This window comes from Lissotriton vulgaris, chromosome 7 (assembly GCF_964263255.1).
Source record: "Lissotriton vulgaris chromosome 7, aLisVul1.2, whole genome shotgun sequence".
Classification (NCBI taxonomy): Eukaryota; Metazoa; Chordata; class Amphibia; order Caudata; family Salamandridae; genus Lissotriton; species Lissotriton vulgaris.
The window spans coordinates 1,138,508,791-1,138,528,948 of NC_141695.1; positions in this window are offsets into that span (position 1 = coordinate 1,138,508,791).

Here is a 20,158-nt window from a genome sequence, read left to right on the forward strand (position 1 = left end):
CTGCTCACCCTGTACACTTGCGCAACATTCACCCTGCACACTCACACACTGCTCACCCTGCACACTCACATACTGCTCACCCTACACACTCAAACACTGCTCACCCTACACACTCACACACTGCTCACCCTGCACACTCACACACTGCTCACCCTGCACGCTCACACACTGCTCACCCTGCACGCTCACACACTGCTCACCCTGCACACTCACACACTGCTCACCCTACACACTCACACACTGCTGGCCCTGGACACCCACACACTGCTCACACTGCATACTCACACACTGCTCACCCAGCACACTAACATACTGCTCACCCTGCATACTCACACACTGCTCACCCAGCACGCTAACATACTGCTCACCCTACACACTCATACACTGCTCACCCTGCACACTCACACACTGCTCACCCTACACACTACACACTGCTCACCCTGCACGCTCACACACTGCTCACCCTGCACGCTCACACACTGCTTGCCCAGCTGCAGAAATACAAAGAACCCAGCGTGAGTCTTCGGAGGACCGGTCACCGTTGTGAGAGCACGGCGGCCATAGCAAAACAGCAATTTTCCGAGACCGGCAGAAATTCTGCAGGAAACACAGCATTGTCTTTATAATTTTAATACACGAAAGTATACATAACAGGTAGCAGCATATTATCACCCCATAATGCCCTCGTGTGGATGTGAAGACGGCCAGTCACCAGGACAAAATTACTCATGTACAATATGGAGTTAATGTGTTTTAATCAATCGTATCTAGTGTTCAGATGGGAGCGAGATACGTTTTCCTCACGCTGCTGCCTTTACTGTGGCACACAAACTCACCTAACCTGGTCGTGCAGAAGGACATTTAGAATTGTTTGATGTCCACAAAATGTTGTTTGGGTATTGCTTCAATGTAGCAGTGCCACAAAGCGATTTTGTCACATTGTTGCAAACAGAGTATATTAATGTGCACATAAGCATGAAAAGCGCAGTTATGAGACGTCTGTAAAAAAAAGTCTAAAAGTAAGAACGAGTCAATTCAACTTATGAAATTATATTTGCGGCTACGCACCACTTTAGCACACTGTAATGTAAAGTAAAGCATAAGGTTGCCCTGACAACCAAGAATTACTTTTTTTTTAGAACCTGTCAGTTCGTGCTCAATTACCTTGTCAGTTCATAACAATACACGTAGATTGTGCACTTGGACAGGGGTCAACAGGAGCAAGTGGTAAAACTTTCAGGTCACACCAGTCTAACTTGCCTGCCTCTGGGTGGGTTTTATGCTACACGTGCACTCTAGCTAGAAAATCAACAAATTATTTGACTAAGATGGAGCGAGAAAAATAATCAACAAAAAGAAAACTGGAGAGAAAGTGCGACATAAGGAAAAAGAGAGAAAAAGAAAATGAGAAGGATGGATGGTGAGACACAGTGACACGAAAAGAGTAAGCAAGAAAAGGAGGCAGAAAGATAGCATTAAAACATAAAGAGGAAACAAAAAATAGGGAACAAATGATAGAAAAATCTAGAGGCAGCCGGGCCAGTCCAAGACACCCATTTACACATGCGTACGTGTCAACAGACAAACAAAAGCACAAAGATCGACTCGTAGAAAATAATATTCAGAACCATAAAGAAGTTTACAGCAACAGGTGACAGGCAATGACCAGAACACACGGTACAATAATCTTGAGACATCTGTCCTAACGTACGAACAGCAGCTAAACTCTAAACCTCACCCCTTGTTGTTACAACTAAATGCATCAACTATCGAGAGACTGCTGAAAAACTTTAGTTTGCTGGAACATTAAATCATAGACCGGCATAAACTACTCCGCCTGGTATTTTCGGTCATATATCACTATATGTTGTATATGCACCAGTGAAGTAACTAACCGAGATTCATGCACGCAACCAGAAATATTTTTTTTTTAAATCAGTGATAAGAAACAACAATCAGCACTGAAAGTGATCGCTTTCGCGATCGCTATTACAAAAAAAAGCCAGCAAGTGGTGCGCGCGCGCCACTGCGAGCATATATCTTCAATTATCGCAGCCGTGACAGCCGCGATAATTGAAGAGATATATGGCCTCTGCTGCGCATAACAGACACCAATAGGCCATGGGTGGAGCTACGTGACTGCCCATGGCCTATTGCGTGTTCTGTTTTAGAAACACACGCACGCGAAGGCCAATGAAAATTGACCTAGGAAATAACACGCACGAGCTACATGGAATTTCCAGGTCCATTTTCAAAACGCTGAGAAAAGGACTCTGGCTGCGCGACACTGCTGCGCAGTGTACGCTAGGCCCGGGACCTAAAAAGGTGCTACGGATCATCATCCATGAAAGGGCTGACCCAGAGGAAAGCTTAAACTAATTCCCATGGAAATATCAAGGAACCCCACAATGCACAACCACGTGCGCCCCGTGGACCCTCATGCTGAACGGGAATCAGTGAGACACCATCCAGGTGCACCCTGAGTGGTCCCCTCCTGAGTAGGGCTCTGGCTTGGAAAGCATGCAGGCAAGAAGAGAACAGACCAATACAAGAGCTAACCGGCAGCAGGGAGCCTGCCATCACTGGCTAGATCCAAAACAACATGCACTTCTGAGGGATTATCGTCCAGGGATAGGTTTCACATACACTACGAGCCAGGGGCATGGATGGTAACTTGCATATTCGGCACAATGGTGACTGGTTGTAGAGGTGAAGAAATGATAACCAGGAACACATCATGGTTCAAAAGCATGGATGCCCCCACAGGGCATGGTAAAGATGATAATAGGAGCCGTGCTGAGCTAGCCACAACAACGGGAGACAGGTTCAATAGCTAGTAACCGGAGGGATAGGAGTCATAAGATCATAGCCATCAGGAGAACACAATCTTGTCCCAGAGGGCAACATGAGCCAAGAGGAGCTGATCAATATTCTCAGAGCCAACACTATAACCTACACCCCAAACCCCAACCCAGTCAAAGACTGAATGACTTTGTATGCCAGACACAGTCCAGAGAGCCAGAGTAAAGTGGGGAAGGGATGTAGTAATCCACCCAGCCACTATGGACTGCCCCATGACCCAGATAATGTCTCACCTCAACTCTTATGGCCGGGCACGGCCTGAGGTTCCGTGACGGTTCCGTGACGGTTCCGTGACGACTTGAACCCGTGTTTTCAAGTTTGTCGGAAATACATAATATTGGTATCAGTGAACCGCAAATGATCCATTTAGTATATCCTAGTGTTTTCGCTACGCTACGAGCAAGAGCACTCCTTCTATAAACATATTTCTGATATACCCATGGCATCCATCTTAGACCATGGCCGCCATTTTGTGATTCCTTGCCCTCACATATGCAATAGCCTCGGATCACTTCATTCACTCCACTTTGATTAAGGACACGTAGCCTTAGCCGGAGATTCACCTCTTACATGACACGTGCACCTTAAACCAGATCACGCTGTAGCTGCATGACTCGACAAAGGCTGCCTCCTCTGCCCGAGGCCAATCCTGCCAAACTGGTCTTCGTGTCCATTGTACCTGATCATGATTAGGCGGCCGAAGCCGGTAGCCTTGCCCATTTACAACCCACAAACATCCCTTATCCCACTTTTCTATCTTCCACACCTGGCTCTGTTTCTTTCTTTCTGAATCTTTATTAGGGGGAGGTAACGAACTTTACGATGAGGCGGTCCGGGTCCTGAAAGCAATATTGACAGGGGATTGTGATGAACTAGTGGGAACCCCTCTTCGTAGATGTTTGGTATCAGATTTTATCAACGGTTCCTGTGTAACGCCAAATATTTATTGTTTAGAGACACAAAGGTTTGGGAATGTACCGACATGTGAAATATTTGCCTAGAGCACAATTTTTAGTATATAAGGAGCAACCCACTTTGTACAAATCGAACAGGCTCCTAGTTTCTGCCCGTGTGTAGATTCTGTGACTTCTGTGTCCCTGCAGTAATAAACCTTTGGTCTTTGACGCCACCATCGAGAAGCCCGTGTTTCTGTTCATTTGTGCACCAAGGCAGGTGGAACTCCGGGGTCTTTGGGTGTTGTACCCTGACACCTCTGGACGGAACCAAAAAGTCCAGAACTCCAATTGGCGCCCAACGTGGGGCGACGTCATTCGGTACCGGTCCAAAAGCCTGAAGAGTTCGAGAAGCTTCGTGTGAAGATTCCTGAGGGAGGCGCCCCACTTCATCGATCCCGGCATATCGCAAAAGTGGCCCGAAGTTCTCTTCCACGAGGGTTTCCCGTTCAGGACGGCTGCAGTGGGCCGTTGCCTTGACCGTCGCCCTGTCTTGGACCCGAAGTGGTGCAGTCCTTAGTACGGCGAAACGTGACGGGTTTCTCCTTGGTGACGTCTTCAGTGACTCAGTTAAGTATTTAGTGATAGCTAGCTGGTTACTTTGTGAGGATTATTAAAAATCCTTGATCGGTTCTTGGTTTGGTTTGGTTTTGTCAGATTATCACTGGTTGTTCTAGTAACGATAATCTATTTGGTTTAGTTTTGGGTATCGATACATCAGTTCGTTTTGGTAGGCCTAAGTTCTTGGTTCGAGTGCACATATTTGTTCCGTGTTTTGTTTGTTTTGTGTTCCGGACTGAAAATGGTAAGTCGGAAAATGTTGTCTTGTTTTAGTTGCAACAGTGACTCACGATTGGAGGACTCTTGTCTGGTTCCTCCGATTGGGACTCCCCTATATGATTTATATTGTAAGTATGGCGTGGGTCCTATAACTTATAATGAGATATGGGTTCGCTATTGTAAGAAGGATGGTGTCCTTAGTTGGCCACTGCATGGTAGTTTTGAACAAGAGATTCTCGACAATTTAGAAGCGAAATTGTTCAAGAAGAAAGCCCGGCCGGCAATGTTTGATTCCTTCCGTTATTGGCGGAAAGAATCCAAACAGAGAGAAATGAAAAGGTTGAAGAAAGAACAGAAAGAACAAGAAGAGTTAACTCTAGAGCAAGCGACTAAACAGTTGCAAGCTAACGAGTGTGAGAAGGTCATAGATGTAGCCATTAGAGAACATAACTTAGCGATTGACAAGTGCTATCCTGCCTTGCCATCGAAAATGGCTAAGATACTGGAGGACTCCGAAAACGATCCTCTGCTATCTTATCTGTTACGGTCACCTCCACCGTATGCACAAGGTGCTACGACTCCACTAGTCCCGAATGTTCAATTGCCGGTTGCTGGACAACCTGGTGTTCCTGCTCCTGTCCCTCAGAACCAAGTTCCTGTACTTCCTGTGATGAATGTAAATGTTCCTACAGCTCCTCCTCTTCCTACACTGCCAGCTCTTATACCTGCCTCTGTACCTACTGCTCCAGAAACTATTTTCCTCGATACTCCTACTGCTTCCTCATCTATTCCTACCTCCACTGCATTCTCTATGTCTGCGAGTGTACTAACTCCACTTTCTGTTCGTCGAAGAATCACTGATTCGGTTACTAATATGCTGTCTCCTATATATAAAACTTTGATTAAGACTCCTACTCCTGACTCTGTACAGAGACGGAGTCAGCTTCCGAGTACTGAAGAACGGGGAGTTTTAGACTCCACGGCTCTCAGATGGATTTCGAAGGGTAGAAGATATAGTACGAGAGATGTGCTAGACACATTTATGCAGTGGGGAGAACCAACGCAGCGATACGTCTTTGATGAGATGTGCTCGTTGTTACGTGAAGAGATAGAAGAAGACGATGTCGAATCAGATTTGGAAGATTTAATTAGGGTTCAAAAGGAGTTTGCTGCTGGAATGATAGTGGGTGAGAAAATAAAGCAAGCGATGGAACTCATTTTAAGTTTTAGGAATGAACCATCTCTTCGTTCACCAAGAGATTTAGAGAAAGGTAAAATGAAGCTAAGTCGCCAATATCCTATGAGGGAAGTTCCTCCAATCTGGCGCGAAGCGGTGCCACGTGATGATAATGCTGGTATTGCAGGTGCTCCAGCGCAGTTCCAACGAGTGTGGATACACATTCCATGGAAGCGAGCAGAAGTATTAGCAGTGAAACAGGCCTTGCCAGATCCACGTAAGAATCCAGCCGGGTATTACAAAGAATTAACACAGACAGTTGAGGCTTGTATAATGAACTTAGCCGACATTGATATGTTATTTGGTAACGTAGTTCCGCAACCAGTGTGGGCTAAAATTCGTAGAGAAGATCATCAAGTTGCTTTAGGTGGTGATTGGGCAGCTATCACTGCAGCAGATGGTCAACAAATAGGTGGTGCGAAACCTGAACCTTTGATCGCTAATCTGCCAGGTAGAATAATTGATCTAATGAAGACTCTGATGCCAGCATTGCGTGTTAATTGGGACAAGTTGTCAGCATGTAAGCAAAAGAAAGACGAAAGTGTCTCGGACTTCTTCACGAGGTTCGAAGAAACTTTTGTGGATCATAGTGGTCAGGACATGAGTACAGAAGGAGGACAAAGATTGTTTGTCGATAAATTTGTGCATAATTTGTTACCTGAATTATGCAATAAATTAAAAGACTCAGAAAGTGCGTGGGCTGTATCTACGACAGCGCAAATACTTGCGACTGCGCAATACTACGAAAATAGAGATAAAGAGGAAAAGGAAAAATCAGAAAAGAAAACAAAAGATTTAAAAACTAAAGTTCTTTTGCAGCAGGCGTATCCGCCTCGCACGAACCAGACTAATACGCAGCAGAACTCATACCAAAGGACAGATTATAGTACATCAAGGCCTCAATATCAGTGGAATCAATGCGCGTACTGCAAGAAAGAGGGTCACTATAAAAATGAATGTCCGATCTTAGCGCAGAATAATGCAGCAGCAGCTCAGAGAGGTCGTGGTGGTTTTGTGCAGAATTCTAGAGGACGAGGACGAGGTGCTATGCCTCCACAAACGAATGATCGTCCCTCCAATCACTTTGATCAACGAAATGGACAATCTGTTCAGCAAAATAGATCTCAGCAATATCTTGTTGAAGATTATTGTGAAGTAGAAGAGGGTTTTCAACAAAATGGGTACTAGGACAGCCATGGACAGAGAGAGGGAGTAGTATCAGTTCCAGTGGATCAGAGTGGGCCTTATGTCGCAGTAGCAACATCAGGTGTAGTCGAACCGTTTCTGTTGGATACTGGTGCCGCAAAAAGTTCTATCATGCATGCGAAACTCCCTGGCGCACCTTTGTCTGGCTCAACAAATGTTTCCGTAGGTTTTTCAGGCGCCCCTGTGTACAACCCGATATCTGGTCCTTTGTCTATTTCTGTTGGACCGTGTCAATTGAAAGCACCCCTGATTTTGACGACAGGTTGTAATGAAAATCTGCTAGGTTTAGATTTGTTAAAACGACTATATGCGACATTATACTGTTCTCCGGAAGGGGTACAGCTTACACTGGGTAAAAATATCACCTCTCCGATGTACTTGTCAATGGACGCACTCCCGCCGGAGCTACGTTCACTCCCTGATTCTCTTTGGGCGACTGGTCCTAATGATGTAGGTCTCCTAGAAATTCCACCGTATGTAGTAACTTTGAAAGCAAATGTGAAATTTCCAAGAATTCCCCAGTATAAAATATCGAGTGAAGGTGAGCGTGCACTTTTATTGATTGTGCAAGATTTGATCAAGAAGGGTGTGGTTGAGGAAACTAGAGGAAATGTCTGTAACAGTCCTGTATTACCGATTCTGAAGCGAACTGACCCTACAAAACCTCCAGTTTATAGATTTGTCATAGACCTTAGAGAAGTTAATAAGATTGTAATTCCGCAGTTTCCTGTAGTGCCAGACATTACTGCCTTGTTAACATTGATTCCTGCTACAGCTACATGGTTCTCAGTTATAGACCTAAAGAATGCTTTCTTTAGCATTCCGATAGCCGAAGAAAGTAGGGATATTTTCGGCTTCTGTCTAGGAGGTCGCAGTTTCAGATTTAAACGCGCTCCACAAGGCTATTGTGAAAGTCCATCCATTTACAGTCAAGCTTTAAAAAGTCAGTTAGATTCTTTTGTCCTTCCTCCAGGTTCGGCTCTAGTGCAGTATGTAGACGATCTTCTAGTGGCTGCCGATGACAAGGAAACTTGCAAAGCAGCTACAATTTCCCTATTGCATCATTTGTCTAATTTAAATCATAAGGTGTCACCTTCCAAAATGCAATACTGCTGTCAAGAAGTAACCTACCTAGGTCACCTCTTATCAAAGGAGGGAAGGAAGTTGACCCCAGAAAGAATAAAAGCAATTACGCAGATGAGTGTTCCACGCACACAGAGAGAGGTACGTGCCTTCCTAGGTATTACCTCTTACTGTAGGCAGTGGATCCCAAATTTTTCTCTTTTAGCAAAACCGTTGGTAGCTTTGACTGGGAAAAATGTTCCGAGTCCGGTGCCATGGTCTGATGAATGTCAAGAGAGTTTTACTGAATTGCGAAAAGCATTGTGTTCAGCTCCTGTATTGGGTACACCTGATTACAGCAAGCCATTCACGCTCTACGTTCACGAAAGAGAAGGTTGCGCGTTGAGTGTTCTGACACAGAAATTTGGTGATAAACAACGCCCTTGTGCGTATTTTTCATCAACATTAGATCCGGTAGCCAGAGCGTTACCTAGTTGTTTGAGGGCTACAGCGGCAGCTGCAGCTTCCATTCGACAATCTGCCGGTTTGGTGATGAACAATATGTTAGTGGTCATGGTTCCTCATGCAGTGGATACACTCATGAACCGAACGAAGACACAACACCTTACTAGTGCGAGATTATCTGGTTACGAGCTGACATTACTAGCGAGTCATATTCAGATCAAAAGATGCAATGTATTGAATCCAGCAACATTGTTGCCGACTGATCAAGAGTCGAGTGATTCTGAACCACATGACTGTTATTTCAAAACGGAGGAAGAGACAAAAGGACGTATCGATTTAAAAGATACTCCTTTATCCAACCCAGATGGTACGCTGTATGTGGACGGGTCATGTTTTAAATTGGAGAATGGTGATGTGACTGCTGCTTATGCGGTAACGACTTTGAAGACGATTGTGGAGACTGCGAGAGTGAGTCAGAATTCTGCCCAAGCTGCAGAATTAATAGCTCTAACGAGAGCGTGTGTTTTAGCTAAGGGAAAGAGAGTGAATGTGTTTACAGATAGTCAGTACGCATTTGGCGTGGCCCATAGTTTTGGCCGGTTGTGGAGAGAAAGAGGTTTCATTACGTCCCATGGGACTAAGATCCAACATGGTCAGCTAGTTAACGACTTGTTGGAATCTCTAACCTTGCCGACTGAAGTTGCGATTGTGAAGTGCAGTGCTCATAAAGCAATCACGGATGATGTTGGTCGTGGGAATGCCTTTGCTGATGAAACTGCTAAACAGACAGCTAGAGACACGATGAGTAGAATGTATGTTGCTACGTCTGCAAGATGGATTGCTGAGTCTGGAATGTGTGAGGACACTATGGAAAGTGTGAAAGAGATTCAGAAAGAAGCGACTGAGGAAGAGAAACGTGTATGGAGAGAAAGTACGGGCAAATTGGACTCGAATGGATGTTGGATTGATTTAACAGAACAGCAGCGTTGGATGTTGCCTGATGCATATGTGCTTGCAGTAGTGACGATGGCACATGGAGTTGCGCATATAAGTTCTAAAGGGATATGTAAGATGTTAGCTCCGGTCTGGAAGAATGAGGGAATCAGTAAGTGTGCAGAGAGAGTGGTGAAAAACTGCATGGTATGCTTGATGCATAATCCTGGCAAGGGAACTCCAACTCCAGCTGGTCATTTTGCTCCTCCTTCCTGCCCCTTTGAAGTGATTCAGTTAGACTTCATTCACATGGAACGCTGCAACAATTTAAAGTACGTCCTGGTGGTAGTTTGTGCTTTTTCCAGGTGGATAGAAGCATACCCACTAAAAGACAACACTGCTCTATCAACTGCCAAAATTCTTCTCAAGGAATTTTTCCCTAGGTTTGGAATGCCACGGATTGTATGGTCAGATAACGGAAGTGAGTTTATAGGGAAAGTTATGCAGAGTGTGTGTGCTGGTCTAGGAGTGAAACAAAAATTCCACAGTGCAAACCATCCCCAGTCTGCTGGTTTAGTCGAGGGTTATAATGGCACTCTGAAGCTTAAGATAGCCAAAATACAAGCATCCACAGGTTTGACATGGCCAGATGCACTTCCTTTGGCCTTGTTATCAACGAGAGCAACAGTGCATTCTAGAATAGGGCTTTCTCCATATGAGATTGTGTTTGGCCGCCCGGCAAATATCTGGGGTGTGCCAAGGCCTAAACAATTGTGCTCCATTGAATATCCTATGTTGATAGACTACCTTTACGACTTGACTGCTAAATTGAGTCTTATTCATCAACAGGTCTTCGATGCTTTGCCAAAACCTCCGGAGAGTCCAGGGCATCAGCTGAAACCCGGCGACCACGTGGTGGTCAGAAATTTTGCGAGGACAAAGAATCTTCAACCTCGCTACATCGGCCCCTTCCAGGTCCTACTGGCAACGAGGACAGCCGTACGTGTCGCTGGCCGTAAGCATTGGATTCACGCCTCCCACGTAAAGCGTGTTCCTTTGCCACTGCCCTACGACGACTGGGTGAAGAAGGGAATTGGTGCCTCCGAAGCTGAAACAACTCCGAAATTTGTCCCTTTCAGCGATGCCGATTTGATTACTGACACTGTGAAACCTGACTCTCCTCCTGAAAGGACTCCTTTGAACACTGAACATTTGTCTCCAGCATCAGAAGAAACTTTGCCATCTGCGAACTTAAACTCTGCAACAGCTGCTAGTAATACACTATTTTCCGATCAGACAGTACCAGCGAAGAAGAGATACAACCTTAGAAGCCATAAAAAGGACTAATAAAGCAGGCAACTGCATATTGTGATTTTGATATATTTATATATATTGAACTTTTGCCTTCAGCCAGGAAGTTTGCTATTGTTTATTGTTTTTTAAAATTGCCTTGCCGTCTGGGTAGCCGTAGGGTCGTGGCTGTGTGCCTAGTTTGAATTTGCAGGGGTCTGACACAAGGTCGATCTTTCTGTTAGTTCTGGGAACTCCCAGGGCTGATAGAGGCATTTTCATCTACGTACACATCATCAGTGGTCGCGAGCGGATTGTAGAAGATGGAGCTTCCTGCGCTGCAACGAAAGAATGTGATTTACGTTCGCAGAAACAGACTTAATAGAATTCTTCACAGCAAATGTTTCTTGATGCAATGTGCTGTTACATTTTTGATTGTTTTAGCAACATTGGTGGGTGGAATCGTCTTTAGCATAAATTTGATTTTTGTGCCAGTTTCTACAGTACCTCCCCTTGACCCTGCTATTTCTACTGTTTCTTCTATACACTCTTTTCACCCGTTTCCGGAACATGAGCAAGTCAGACGCTCAGAATTCACCAACAACACTTTTGTACAGCTCTTGCACCAACACCAACTGGTAGTTAACACTACAGACTGCTGGGTATGTGGCTTGATACCTCACACTATGGATAAAGGTATTCCATATCTGGTTTTGCCTTACAGCTATAATGGATCATTTCAGGCCTTCCAAACCATCTTTGCTTATGCCCTTGAAACCTATCCTCCACGTCCCCCACGTTCCACTAAATATAACTCTGCTAACAAAGCTTTAGTCCAGGGAATTATTGACATGGTCAAGGACGTCAATAATACTCCATCATACCCTAGAGACGAATTGCGAGTATATTTAAGTTGGAATACTTCAGAGTATCGCCTTAGTTTAGGAGAAAGCAAGCGTAAAAGCTCAACTCCAATCTGGGTCGTACCTCACCGAGGTCAGGTCTGTTTGCAAGGTAATGGGAGAAATCCGAGAGCTCAGCTAGGGAGGAGTGAGTGCGTAGAGACTTATGTGTTTCCGGCTAACTCTTCCCCTGCCTTTCTTACTGCTAGGGGTACCTATTTCATTTGTCGAGACAGAGCTTATACATGGTTGCCTGCCGACTTCTCAGGATCATGTTATATTGCTCGATTATTGCCTCCGACATACACTGCTTCATCGGATTACCACAGAACAAGAGTAGCGAGAGGTGTCTTTAGCAAGGAAGATACCGCTGGTCAGGAAGCCGGAGACTTCTTCAAAGGCTTCCTTCCGTTCTGGGGACCTATGGCCAATAGTAGAAACATACGTCAGCTAACACGGGTAGTTGAATCTACTATTACTGAAACTGCTGGTGCCCTTAGCAATCTGACAGCTGAGCTTCAGGCGGATAGGCTCATGACGTTGCAGAACCGTATGGTTCTAGACGTTATACTTGCAGATCGAGGTGGGGTATGCAGAATGATCCAATCGAGCTGCTGTGTCTTTATTCCTAATAATGCTCCAACAGTCTACGAGGCGATCTCTAAGTTGCACAAGATTTCAGACTCCATACATGTAGACAAGGGAAACTGGTCCTTCATGGAGTGGTTTTGGACTCTGATCTCAGCGTGGGGATGGAAAGTTCTAATGGTCATTGGTGTCATCCTAGTATTCCTATTCTCATGTTGTCTGATTATCCAGTGTGGTCCTGCTCTGTGTAGTCTTTGTGCTGCGACTTGTCTCAGAAAACCACCTGCGTTTGGAGAAAAGACACGAGAAAGGATGATGATACAACAACATGTCACTGATCTGATGAGCATAGAACTAGATTCTGACATAGACTGAGTAATTGCCTATGTAAGGGCAAAAGGAGGGTCTGAGGTTCCGTGACGGTTCCGTGACGGTTCCGTGACGACTTGAACCCGTGTTTTCAAGTTTGTCGGAAATACATAATATTGGTATCAGTGAACCGCAAATGATCCATTTAGTATATCCTAGTGTTTTCGCTACGCTACGAGCAAGAGCACTCCTTCTGTAAACATATTTCTGATATACCCATGGCATCCATCTTAGACCATGGCCGCCATTTTGTGATTCCTTGCCCTCACATATGCAATAGCCTCGGATCACTTCATTCACTCCACTTTGATTAAGGACACGTAGCCTTAGCCGGAGATTCACCTCTTACATGACACGTGCACCTTAAACCAGATCACGCTGTAGCTGCATGACTCGACAAAGGCTGCCTCCTCTGCCCGAGGCCAATCCTGCCAAACTGGTCTTCGTGTCCATTGTACCTGATCATGATTAGGCGGCCGAAGCCGGTAGCCTTGCCCATTTACAACCCACAAACATCCCTTATCCCACTTTTCTATCTTCCACACCTGGCTCTGTTTCTTTCTTTCTGAATCTTTATTAGGGGGAGGTAACGAACTTTACGATGAGGCGGTCCGGGTCCTGAAAGCAATATTGACAGGGGATTGTGATGAACTAGTGGGAACCCCTCTTCGTAGATGTTTGGTATCAGATTTTATCAACGGTTCCTGTGTAACACCAAATATTTATTGTTTAGAGACACAAAGGTTTGGGAATGTACCGACATGTGAAATATTTGCCTAGAGCACAATTTTTAGTATATAAGGAGCAACCCACTTTGTACAAATCGAACAGGCTCCTAGTTTCTGCCCGTGTGTAGATTCTGTGACTTCTGTGTCCCTGCAGTAATAAACCTTTGGTCTTTGACGCCACCATCGAGAAGCCCGTGTTTCTGTTCATTTGTGCACCAAGGCAGGTGGAACTCCGGGGTCTTTGGGTGTTGTACCCTGACACCTCTGGACGGAACCAAAAAGTCCAGAACTCCAGGCCAAGGGTATAAATAAACTAAAAGGGTTGCGTCCCAATCCATCATTATTTTGTACACCATGTCACCTCAGTTTGGACCAACGTAAATTCAAATCAGTCTTCACCCTGCTCTGAATAGTCTAGCCAGGACTGCCACACCAGGTCCTCCCTGAACCGGAACACTAGCAACTTAGTGCCAGTTTTGCCCTAGTTATGGGCTCATCAGTCAGGTACAACTTGGTTCCAGTGACACGGTGTGCACAGGATTACATCTGGGTATACCCGTCTCACTTAGTGACACACTAAAGTATACAAAAAAGTGATGGATGTAATGCTTGAATTAATCTCAGACACTGATAATTACTCGGGCCTCATGCCAATCCATCCTTATTTTGCACACCATGTCACCTCAGTTTGGACCCAGCTATATGCAAATCCGTTTTCTCCAAATGGAACAATCCAAACGGAACTGCCAAGCCTGGCCCTCCCTGCACCGGAACACAAGCTACCCACGACCAGTTTCACCCTAGTTATGGGCTCATCATCCACGTGTCACCCTACGTTGGGTCGGGTATGCCCAGATGTGGGTCCCAAAAACCTGTCATGAAAACCTGCTCTAGACTTTTCCAGACGCCCCTGTTGATTTAATAAGATCATGGTGTGTTGGATTTGTTTGTGTTATGTTTGAAATACTTATGTTTGAAGAAAACATTTTCATTATGAATACTAATGATTTCATATGTGTTACATCTACAGGTACTTATATCCTATCTCTCAGTTTTAGGGAATGAGAGCTGAGCCACTCAAACATTTTGCTTACTAAGATTGCTGAGCTATTCCTCGTTTTATAGGCAAACACAATTTTCAGGAGTCTCAGGGCAGATAGGGGTTACTTGGCTCAGATTGTAACTATTTGAGCCTTTTTCCACTAGTCTCCTAGTGTTCTACCCTCTGATTAAACTGAACCCCCAGTACTCCCTTTTAGCACTACACCCTCAGGCTAGCAAAGGTGAGCAGTCCAAGTTTTACTCAGAGAGTTGGGGTAGGGTACTAGCTCAGAACACAATGGGGCATATGTACAAGCCCCTATCGTCACCACAACATCACTTTTTCCGATGTTGTGGTGGCGATAGGGGCTTAGCCTTATTTACAAGACAGGATTAAGCCACTTAACGTTGCATAACGCTACCGCATAAATAAGGCCCCCTTTCACGCTATGCTTAGCACGAAAGGGGTGGGCAGCGGGTGATGCAGTGGGCATTCCACTGCAACTCCCATTGATTTTGATGCTGCCCCCTATGTACAAAGGCAGTGTACATAGGAGGCAGCGCCAAAATTAAGAAACCTGGCAAAACGAGGAGAAATGCATTATTTCATGGATTGTTTATGTACAGGAAAGTCCCCCTTCCTTTACATAAACAATCTGTAAAATAAACACCTTCCTACACATAAACAATCCTCCCCTGCACGCAGACACCCTTGCACTATGGTGCAAGGGTGTGTGCGTTGGCGCTACACTTAGCAGTGTGGCGCCAGTGCAGGGGTAAATGCAAGGCTGCACCTTATCCTTGTAAATATGGTGCAGCCTTGCGTTTCAGAAGTGACGGAGTGAGGTGTTAAGCCATGATGGCTAACACCCATGATGGCTAACACCTCACTCCGCCACTTCCTCATACATATGCCCCAATTAAACATATAATAGCAGTCAATAAACCAATGTCCAGATTGCGCTTTTACTTAAAAGAAACAATTGTTTACTTCTAGCACACTACAAAATACTATGCTTACAAAATTCAGAGGGCAGAATAAAAGCACACAGGTATTATTTGGATGTCAATCCCAGTACAGGGGGAAACTACCACTACCTATCAATCAATCAGTCACATAATTTGTATAGCGCACTGCTCACCCAAAGGGCTCTCAAGGCGCTGGGGGGGGAGAGGGGGGCATCACTGCTCGAAAAGCCAGGCCTTGAGTTGCTTCCTGAAGGAGAGATGGTCCTGGGTCATCTGTAGGTGGATGGGGAGGGAGTTCCATGTCTTGGCTGCCAGGTAGGAGAAGGATCTTTCTCCGGCGGTGGCTCTGGGAATGCGTGGTACGGCGGCGAGGGCGAGGCTGGTCGATCGTAGCTGGCGGGTGGGCGTGTAGAAAGTCAGGCGGTTGTTGAGGTACTTGGGGCCCAGAGCCTTGTGTGCGTGGGTGAGGAGTCTGAACGTGATCCTCTTGCTGACGGGGAGCCAGTGCAGGTCTCTCAGGTGAACGGAGATGTGGTTGTGTCGGGGGTTGTCCAGGATGAGTCGTGCAGAGGCGTTCTGTATGCGCTGGAGTCTTTTCTGTAGTTTGGCTGTGGTTCCCGCGTGGAGGGTGTTCCCGTAGTCCAGTCGGCTGGTGACTAGTGCCTGGGTGACCGTCTTCCTGGTTTCGGTGGGGATCCATCGGAAGATCTTGCAGAGAATGCGCAGGGTGTTGAAGCATGATGATGAAACGGCGTTGACTTGTCTGGTCATCGAGAGGGAGGAGTCCAGGATGAAGCCCAGGTTACGTGCGTGGTCTGTTGGCTTGGGAGTGGTGCCCAGGGCAGGAGGCCACCAGGAGTCGTCCCAGGCAGAGGGCGATGATCCCAGGATGTTCAGTTTCAGGCGGCTGTTCTTCATCCGCTCGGCGATGTCTTTCATCCCTTCGTGTAGGCTGGCTCTGGCGGTGGCGGGGTCGTTGGTGAGGGAGAGGATCAGCTGGGTGTCGTTGGCGTAGGAGATGATGTTGAGGTGTTGGCGTGCGATGGCTGCGATAGGGCTCATGTAGACAGTGAAGAGGGTTGGGCTGAGTGAAGATCCTTGTGGTACGCCGCAGATGACTTCGGTGGCCTCGGATCTGAACAGGGGGAGGCGGACTGTCTGGGTTCTTCTGACGAGAAACGAGATGATCAACTCCAGTGCCTTCTCTTGGATTCCGATGTTGCTGAGGCGCTGTTCTAGGGTGAGGTGGAAGACAGTGTTGAACGCTGCAGAGAGGTCCAGGAGGATGAGGGCCGCTGTTTCTCCATTATCGAGCAGGGATCTGATGTTATCAGTGGCTGCGATCAGGGACCTACTTGGGACACAATTTCAGAAGCAAGTGGTTCTCGACTGCTGAGTCTCCAAGTTCCTTCACAGTCCTCCCCACACCTTCACACTTGTGAACTGTACTTGGTGTGTGCGTTCCAAGTTGGCACGTTTTTACTGGCTGAAGGCAGGATCCAGTGCTGTGCTTTCCTGCATGCCCCACCAGAAACCGCTCCTCTGACTGCACGTTGATAAGCAAGCATGCACTCCAACTAAAGAGGCTGTGCCCAGTCACGCCCACTTGTTGTCAGATGCTGCATTGCCAAAGCCGGAGAGTCTTCCTCAGGCCCAGCAGTAAAACCTTCCATCCAAACAAACTGAAGAGCCCACCCAGGAAGTGATCAAACAATGGTCAGGAAGAACCACAGATATGGAATTCAATCTTGGTGTAGCTCCCACCTCTCTTGGTGCTTTAGGCTTCTGTTGGTGTGATCACCTATTTGCAGTCATGGTTTTGCAGTCACAAGCATGCAAACCTGTGCTGGGAAAACTGACGGGATTCAATATTTATGAGCACCAAAGCGTCACAGGTCAATCAATCAATCAATCATGCCATTTATAAAGCGCACTACATACCCATGAGGGTCTCAAGGCGCTGGGGGGGGGGGGGGGGGGGTTGCTGCTAGTGATCGAAGAGCCAGGTCTTGAGGAGTCTTCTGTAGGCCGGTAGGTCTTGGATCTGCCGCAGGTTGGTGGGGAGGGTGTTCCAGGTCTTGGCGGCGAGGTTTGAAAAGGATCTGCCGCCGCCGGCCGTTCTTCGGATGCGGGGAAGAGTGGTAAGGGCGAGGCTGGAGGAGCGGAGGTGGCAGGTGGAGGAGTAGAAGTTGAGTCGTCTGTTGGGGTATGCTGGGCCGGTCTTGTGGAGAGCTTTGTCTGCGTGGATGAGGAGTTTGAAGATTATCCTCTTGTTGACGGGGAGCCAGTATAGGTCTCTCAGGTGAGGTGTGATGTGGTATAACTCTGGGGTGCAACAAAGATCCCCTAGATCACATGGCTCACCATTCATACTGTCAGAAAAGATATTTTCCTGGGTGCAGTCGGCTGCATTCCACATATCCTGTCTATGCTCCTAGAAGCCCTCTTTTTCCACTAAATATCCTCGGCATGGTGGTAATACAGTACTACCCCATGCAGATGTTACATAGCCTGTTCACCAAACTCTAAATGAATGAATGAATGTTGGATTTATAGAGCGCGTGGTTACTCTGAGGCATCCCAGCGCTAAACCACTGGGGAACCCGTCCTGGCTTTCCCTGTGAGATGGTCCCTTTACTGGGCATCCCCAAGGTGCAGCCAGGCATCCCCAGCGCTGATGGGGCCGGAGTGGAGATTAAGCAAGCTATTGCCCAGAGTTGCAGCATGGGACCCCATGGTTAGAGTGGCACAGAGGCGAGACTTATCAGGCCCACTGACATTGGTCCTGCACCCGGCCACGTGGGGAATTGAACCCTGGTCCCGGGCCAACCTCTGCCTCCGGGTCTGCCGCCTCTAACCGTTGAGACAAACTTCTCACACTTCTAAATGAGGCCCTAAGTAATCATAGCAGCTTGTAAACAAAGCATAGATTTTTGCATTTAATTTTTTATCTGCAGAACCTCAGGATTGAACAATTCATATCGATAAAGGAATAAACCTTGATCATAATCATTCCTCCTTTTAAGGTAAATCAAATTGGCCCATATGGACAGTTATATAAAAGATAGTGATGTGTTCTCTGTATATCGATTTTGCTTTTAGGTCTCACACACAAGACAAAACAAGTTGTCTGTTTTTGAAAAATCTATTTTGAACTTACAGTGGACTTACAGCCGCCCATTGTTCACTATTTGATGACTTTATTGCCACTCTCAATTACTGGCTTTCTTTTGATTTAATGGCTTGCCTTCCTCTTCTTGCCTCTCCCATAGCATAGCCTCTTTACTATCCCTTTGATTAGCTGACTTATTTCTTTCCACTACTTACTTTTAGGGAACTACTTTGTTTTGTTTAAGAACTAAATTAGAGTACATGTGGTTTTCAGCTCTCTACATTGTGTGCTCACCTCCCACTGCCCTTGTTCTTCTCTAGTTCATTTACCGTTCCCTCGCTCTCCCTTATGTTTTTTACCTAAAATGTCCCTGTCAAGTACTCTGTGTTGTTCTCTCCTTGTACAGAACTACTTTTTTCATCATGCAGAAAAAGGACATGTTGCCTACGTCATGCAGTAGGCACTGCATACATGGTGACTTTTGCACATGCCTACTGGATGACACAATTGGCAACAGCAGTGTTTTTTTTCTTATTTTTTTTACCGATATTGTGAAGCATTGGCAAAGTCTATAAGTTCAAAATAGGAGGCCTTATGCATTTGCCAATGCTTATTTCTTTAACACCCTCCCGGGCCTTTTCTAACTGTGTCCCTTCTTTCCTCTGTGACATTGCCCTGAAACAGAGGGGCATATTTACAACCCCTATTGCCCCAACAACATCTCTATTTCTGATGTTGTGGTGGCGATAGGGGCTTCGCCTTATTCACAATGCAGCATTAAGCCACTTAATGTGGCTTACCGCCGCCTTGTGAATAAGGCCCCCTTTCATGCTATACTTAGCGTGAAAGGGGTGGGCAATGAGTGTTGCGGTGGGCGTTCCACTTCAACACCCATTGATTTTGACACTGCCCCATATTTACAAGGGAAGCGTAAATATGGGGCCGCACCAAAATTAAGACCAGGGTAAACCTGGTCTTAAACAGACGCAACAAGGAGAAATGTTGTATTTCTCCTGTTTTTTGCTGTTTCTATGTGTGTTGCGTTGTGCAGCACACATAGAAACAGCAAAAGCCCACTGATTCTTTATGTGCAGGAAGGTCCCCCTTCCTGCACATAAACAATCAATTAAAAAAATGAAGTAAGTTTTGCAACTTCTATGTGTGCTGCATTATGCAGCACACACATAGAAGTTTCAAAATGCCATTTCAGATTGTTTATGCTCATAAACAATCTTCCCCTACAATGCAAGCACCCTTGCACCATTGGCGCTAGGCAGCTAAAATTAGCGCCAGCGCAGGGTGAAATGCAGGGCTGCACAGTATCCTTGTAAGTACGGTGCAGCTCAGTGTTTTGGAAGTGGCGGAGCGCGATGTTACGCCAAGGTGGCTAAATCTGCGCTCCGCCACTTCTTCGTAAATATGCCCCAGAGTTTGAAAGGAAGTGGCTTCCATTCTACTCCTGTGCAGAATTCTGATGCATCATAAATAGCTGACTGTCTGTGAGCACCTCCTGCAGCTCCAAGTACCTCCTTCCTCTAGGGTGTCCTTTGCTTTCAGGCTCTGGGAACAATCACGTCTGCGCCAGCAGAATAAATGTTACCACAATCTTAAAACTGATTACAGTGTAATCGAAAAGTCACCAAATTCAGAAGTGGACAGAA